The 7458-nt window shown below is 38.4% G+C and overlaps 1 long non-coding RNA gene across 1 annotated transcript; it reads right to left on the bottom strand.

Moving 5' to 3' along the window:
- Positions 1 to 904: 904 nt before the first annotated feature.
- On the bottom strand, positions 905 to 4979 carry LOC147151985 (uncharacterized). The gene is made up of 3 exons (XR_015085746.1): positions 4880 to 4979; positions 1281 to 2121; positions 905 to 1209 (listed from the first exon to the last, which is right to left on the bottom strand). It is a non-coding gene; the product is annotated as an uncharacterized LOC147151985 (long non-coding RNA).
- Positions 4980 to 7458: the final 2479 nt, after the last annotated feature.

Raw genomic sequence — 7458 nt, 5'->3', positions numbered from 1 at the left:
GAGGAGGAGGAGGAGGTGGAAGTAATGTGGTGGTGGGCTCCAGAAATAAATCCCGACAGAAGGTGGGCAGCAATCCATGGCAGTAGGTGAACCTGAGCAGAAAAGAGCCTACAGGAAATGGAAATCCTCATAGATCCCAAGCTGTTAGCTCCACACTGTCACTGCTGCTGTTACCTTCATTGTGTAGCTCAACAGTAATGCTAAGCTAACACGGGTAACAGACACAGTGAAGCATGTTCATGGTAGGGCCATGGAGATGTTAGTTAGTTAGTTAGTTAGTTATTTAGTTAGTTAGTTAGTTAGTTAGTTAGTTAGTTAGTTAGTTAGTTAGTTAGTTAGTTAGTTGCACTCTGTTATTCAACAATCGGCTTGTGATCAATTTCATTGTGCTTAAAGTTTTCCCTGTAACTCGTGGCGCAAATGGGCTGAGTTAAGGCATAAGTTATTTTGGTTGAGCTTATGTCAAGGCTAACGTCAATTCATTCGCTTGTTGCTTTAAATTGGACCTTTTTTATGTTTGTTCTAAATAATAAATCGTTGTTAATTTATCTTCGCCAGTGACATGCGACAGGCCCCAAAATGTAATGCTCTTCCACTAGATGGCAATTAGACGTTATCCACCTATTGCTATTCATACTACAGAATCATAGTTTTGTGTATAACGAAACAAGTCCACATTTGACACTGTGTAAGTACATATATTAGTACATTGAGACAGGATCAGCATTATTTCGGTATTTCAGTGGACATCTGATGTCAATTCAACATCAATATGACATCAAAATCATTCAATTGATTCGACATCAATTCAATTGATGTTGCTTTGACATCAGATGCCCACTGCGATCCTTTTTGTGACATTTTTGTTTGGGGGTAACATGTGATTTTTCTAATATAAAATGTAAATCTCAATAAAGGTTGGCAAACACTACTCTGACTTTCGGCCAACACTGGATCATATTTTTTCAGGGAGTGCACACCGTAGAAACGCCATATTGAGGTAATTGTGCGACAATCGATTACATTCCACACGGGGGAATAAAATTGCTTACATACCACCTGAGGTATCAAATCAATTCCATTCCAACGGAGAAAGGACTTGATTACATTCCATGCTGGGATGAAAAGAAAACTAAAGCAGGCACCCGCAGACAGGGAGCAGCAAGCGCCTCGTCACCCGATCTGGCGGCGTTCCGGTCTGCCGCCTGCCTGGAGACGGACAGATAGTGAGAGGAGAAGCTGCGGAAATGGTCGCAGTCCCTGAATGGAGTTGTACTGACCTCCTGGATGCATCATAAACTGTCCACGCGTCCATCAACAAGCACACTGGAACACAGATTGGGTGATGACAAAAGAGGAATTTTAGTTATACTTAGGTAGTCCTTTGTTGTCTTTGTAGATACAAAGAGTCTCATTTGTGTTGATCATTTTAATTTGAGACTATGTGCCAGCAGGCCATTAGTTTATATTGACATTTTACAATACAATACATCTTAATTCATATAATAAAACAGTATTTTCTATAATCTAATTTAAAAGTTGTCCTGATTCTCTGTTTGCTGATGACCGCAACGTAGACCCATGCTGTACATAAATGTATGTTTGTTTGTTCAGAAAGCAGTCCAGGTAACTGTAGTGGCGGGCAGCCATTTTGTTTTCAATGTTTTCTCATGTTAGTTAGCTTGTAGTGTCATGTCATGCTTGTAGTGAATCACGTAAGAGACCAGTATTGGATATTTATTATTTATGGTTAAGGAAGTTTATTTTTATAAAATGGATCATTTTTTTGCTGTTTTGGCCATGTCTCCCCTGAGCCTTTTACTGCCTAGACTGATGTGTACATAAATAGTGTACTGAATGGACTGCAACTATTGTGGTCTTGGTCATCCTTGGGAGACGGGCGAGAGGGGTGCACCTTTAATGTTATATACAACAAGAACAGTGGCAGTCTTGATTTGATCAAAAGGACATAATAAGGACATAATAAGGGTCACACAAATTCATTTTCTTTTCTTGACATATATGCAGTCATGGCATATGTTGAACAGGTATGCTGATGTTGATATTGCTGGAGGTGGGCTGATTTGTTCAGAGAATGTAGAAGAATGAAGAACAGAAAATCTGAAAATAAGAGAATAGTTGGTTAGACAAGTGATCACAAAAAGTATGCATTGGAAATGGCTCACTGTGAACAAACAGCTGTACTGCTGACAGACTCCTTGTTGGGAGAGACCCTGCTGCAGAATGAAATATTGACAAACTATAAGCCGATGTGTATAAAACACACAGTGACATTTCATACCATTTCTAGAAAAACACTTTCATCACAAGTTTTCCCATCATGGGGCTGATGGTAAACCTCACTCCAATCTTCACTCGTGCCACTACATTCCATGTTAAGATAGCTCCCAGTATAACGCAATTGGACTCTGTGATGTCTGCAAGATCGACCAAATTACGAGGCATGCTTTGCGTGAGTTTTCTGCATTAAACACTACTATGTCTTTGGCTTTTGTGTACTGTGAGACTACTTAGGGTATATTAAACAATAAAAACTGAGCAAGCGTCTTACCGACAGCTGGTCACCGCCATCGTCAGAGTCTAAGACAACCCCCGTTGCCCGATGATGTCTCACACACGCTTGGTCAAACTAGGCGGCCTGCTCAGTGAGCTGACATGGCTTGCATCATTCACGAAAATAACGAGTTTTTGGTGTCTTTTTCTGAGACCTTTTCATTGCGTTTTTACCAAAGTAATCATTGGAATCTTATCATTTGTATTTGTACTCTTTCTTTAAAAACCTCTTAGGGTAATTTTTTTTAATTTCCCATACACGTTAAAGGGTTGTAAAATGGAAACTACAGTATTAACTCTATGCATCCATCCATTATCTGTACTGCTTATCCTCACAGGGGTCTAGGGCATGTTGGACCCTATCCCAGGGGTCTTCGGGCAGTAGGCGGGGTACACCCTGAATTGGTTGCCAGCCAATGCCAGCGATAACCAAACATCCGCACTCACAATCACACCTAGGGGCAATTTAGAGTGTCCAATCAACCTACCATGCATGTTTTTGGAATGTGGGAGGAAACCGGAGCACCCGGAGAAAACCCACGCAGGCACAGGGAGAACATGCAAACTCCACACAGGTATCTGTTTAAAAATAGCCAGATCGAACCCACAACCTCAGAACTGTGAGGCGGACGTGCTAACCAGTCGACCACCGTGCCGCATCTAACTAACTATGTATCAATGCTAATCATTAGCATGTCACTGGTATTTCCCATCGATGTAAACATTAAACTAGTGGGAAGGGGGGGTTATATTTGTCTTGTTTTAATGTTTAAGTTTGACAAATTTCCACTAGGAAGGTCATCAAATAGCTTTAAACTTCTTTTTTTTTAATGAAATTGTCATTATTTGTCAAAACACTGCTTATTGTTAAGTGAGTTGAATTGAGTTTACTGTCATCAGACAGTGCTCATATCTCAATTTTGCACTCGCAAGTCAAAGCAGAAAATTGGCCAAACAATGGCTCTTATTTCCAAAATTCTCTAAGTCAGATCATACATATTTCAAGGCACCATTGTAGTTGTGTCTCCGAAGAACTTCTCTTAGCGAATATTATTTCATTATACATTTCATTCTGCATCACAGCAGATGAGCTCGGTAATTTTTAAACTAAATTAAATTACAGTATATTGATTCAGGTAAGGTTAAGGATTATGGAAAAAGAGTGTCTTCAAAATAAAAGTTCACATTAAGTTTTAATTGTGTGCCATGGTTTCCCAAAGCACTGTGAGAAATAGATTGCCTTGATATATAAACAATATGAATACAACACAATAGTAAATACATTGAGTGTCTGTCAATCATAACTGGTATTTTTCTTACTCAATTGTGAATGTCTTTTGAGGAGCAACATGGTGCTTTGTGCTATGAATTTTGAGCAGTATTTAATTGCCCTTTTCAAACAAAACAAAACAACAACACGATTACAATTCACAGGAGGGGTTCTTTTAAACAGAAGTGTTATGCTGATGGTGAACGAACGTGCTCAAGTGAGAGACTTTTAACAGAGTGAAATGAATGTTGCAAGATGGAAAGATTAGATTAGAGGAAAGAGAAAAGTTGAATAAATGAAGAGAACCAGAATAGAAAATGAACGACGCAGATGTCACGCCAAGCCACGTTGACAAAATAATGAAAACAAACTATAACGGGGAAATTACGCTGCCAAATTAAAAGCTGAATGGGTCAAATAAAACTGAATAGTTTATACTTAGGGCTGAACGATTATGGAAAAATATGTTATTGTGATTTTTTTTCCAAATAATTCCGATTGTGGTATGAGTTTTTTTCCCAGGTAATTTTATAATGTATTTTTCAATAATTAATCTTTATTACAACAAACAAGATCATATCTGTCATATCTGTTATATAGCACTGAGGTGGGTGCAAATTAAGTGTTAATTAATATGAAAGACAGTTTATCTACTACAATTACAGTTGTATATAGTTACTAAATATTTTGATGTGCAGTTTGGTAATATAACATAATTTTGCCACATGTGTGGTGTAAACGATAGCTATACTGAAAAGGCAGATTTCAACAATAATGTAAACAAATCAGTACTTTTGCCACATCCGACATGTCACTTTATTTCACGAAACATGATGTAAACGTGGACTGCGCTTCTTAATCACTCGACTTCTTATATCGACCGAAAAACAATAATCTAGTGGCTCTATCATTTCTTACACGTCATTTCATTTCACGAAACGTGATATGTAAACGTGGACTGCACTTCTTAAATCTCTCATTCAACTTTAGATATAGACGGATAAATATAACATAGGGTATAAATTTAAAGCTTACCCGATCTCCATTTAGTAACACGACACACGCCAGCCGGTAGGAAATGTAAAATAATGCCAATTTATGACGCCAGTAGGCATGACCAATCGGCGGCGTCTCAACAGCTTTTCTTCTGTCTTTTAGTTCGGAACATACGGCCGAATTCATTCTCTTAATATTTGACCGCTTGACAACTTTGTACGGGGTGGGTTTTTATTTGTCGTGGCTCAAGTAGCCGCACACTAACGTCTGTGCAGACTCACGTCTCAAACTTCGAACACAGGTTCGAAGTCAAAGTCAGCCGAAGGGAGCCAAAACATCACTAAATAAATAGATAACACACGTACACGGTGAAGTTTTAACAATTCGAGGTAAAAATGATGTTGCTGCGGCAGCGTTAGCTTAGCGTTCGGTGAATCCCCCTAACCCTGTCAATAAAGTAATGGCCATTTAAACCGCAGCCTTACGTTAGCATTACATTACCGCGTTTTCTCAAATCGAGATTATATTGCAAATGCAATTAATCGTTCAGTCCTAGTTTATACCAGCAAAAAAAAAATGCATTAAAATGAGAGATAATATCACAAACTTAAATGCAAAAAAAACACCCCACAAAACACCAGGATAATACAGAAGTGTGAGTGTGCTTATTGCTTAGGGCTAAAAAGACAGATGGTACATGAAGCAGGAGGTAGGATATGCTGGTCTAATTCTTGTGCGTGTCTGTGCGTGTGTGTGTGTGTGCGCGTGTGTGAACAGCATGACAGGAAATTAATGCACTCGCACAAACACACGCGCAGAATTGTACATGGGGTTTGATCAACGTCTAGAACAGGGATTTTCAAATTTACTGCTCCCAGTGCCACCTAAATAAATGCTTGGCTCTCCAAGAACCGCAATTATGACCATCAATAATAGACATTAACCTACCAGGGCCAAGTATTCATCAAAAACCGGGCAGCGTTTTTATTCCTAAAAACTGTATTTAATATTATTGTAAGCCACTGTAACTTTATGCACAGTTTGAAAATGAACACTGTGCTTTAATCTAATTGAACTGCACTTAACAAATGTCGTATACTGGATTTGAAAGAAAAGTTTCAGCTGGTGTAACGTTATGCACTAACACCTGTGAATAAACACAGTGATTCTTTCGCATAGCACTACAGAGGGAGTCCGCATACCACACTTTGAGAACAACTGACTGAGAATATGAACACGGTCAGACAATATAACAATATAGGGTCCTTTTATTTCCTGTAAAATAGTACATGTGTTTTTATCACTCGTGTAGAGTAGGGGTTAAACGACCAAAGATATTTTTGTTGTCAACTAATATATTGAAAGTCGAGTCTAAGTTGATTCATCGATGACGTCACTGATATTTTTCAGCACAGTACAGCGGTCCCCATTTTATTTGCACCAGTGCCTGGTTTCACCTGAAGACTTACAAGATTTGTGAGCTGTCATTCTGCCAATTTTTTTGCTTTGACTTACAAGGGCAACCCTGAGATCTGAGCACTTGATGGTCAGCTCAAGTGACAATAAGCATCAATTTAGCAAATTATGAACAAGAGGCTTCAAGCTGTGTAATGCCATTTGCACTTTAAATATACTGTCATGGTAACATAAAACAAATAGCAGTCCTTGTGTGTTTAAAAACAACAACAACCTTTCCTTCGGAAAGTCCACTTATCTTAATGCTAACAAACACTGCAAAACGCCATTCAAATGCTAACTTTAGAATTGAAAGTTCAACAATGAACATTTTAGTTTACAAACACAGGGCATAATCATTATACTAATTAAACAAAACCGAAATCTTTACTTTTAGTGCAATGCTGTAGTCATTGCTAGGGGTGAAGCTGTACTTAGCATATTATTCTGTACATTCCATTGTAGTCTTGTCAAATTTGAATCATACAAAAAGCATTTTTTCTTATCCTGTAAACATTAACACATAAATCCATCTTATCAGAGCATGAATTTGACACATCTGAAATTTTTATCATATAAAACACTGAACCTTATGGTTAATCTAAGTACACAAAAGCTTCACATGACAACAGTGGCGGCCATTACACAAACTCACGCACGCCTATCTTCCTTATGGCATATACACGTACTAACTAGACAAAGTTGGCCTGGAGTAAAGTTTCACGAACCTTATAATTTATATTAACGATATTGCTAAAACACATACACATAATTGGTGTCATTTCAGCACATTACCAACCTGTAAATGCAGGAGAAATGATAAGCAAGAGATCGGTTGCTGCTTGTTCAACGGATCTTGCCAGAATGGCGGGCTCACAGCAGCTCCAACACAACACCACTTTACGGCATCCTGTCCTGAAAACAATCATGCCGCTGGTAAGACGCTGTTTCTATACTGCCCCCCGCTGTCTAAATATGTACACATAAATATTTTTAATCAACCTGGAAACTAAATTTCGTCTTATCAAATGAAATACCCCAAATTAACTAAAATGTGACCACATATTTTGTGTGGGTCACACAAGCAATGGATATTTGTACAGAAACTGGAGAGCAACACGTGAAGACAGATAATATACCGATACTCACAGGCACGTATTCTT

The sequence above is a fragment of the Filicampus tigris genome, chromosome 2, assembly GCF_054856515.1.
Source record: "Filicampus tigris isolate MCC_2025a chromosome 2, RoL_Ftig_1.0, whole genome shotgun sequence".
NCBI classification, from domain to species: Eukaryota; Metazoa; Chordata; class Actinopteri; order Syngnathiformes; family Syngnathidae; genus Filicampus; species Filicampus tigris.
The sequence above is the reverse complement of the archived record's forward strand: the minus strand, read 5'-3'. Positions and strand labels throughout refer to the sequence as shown.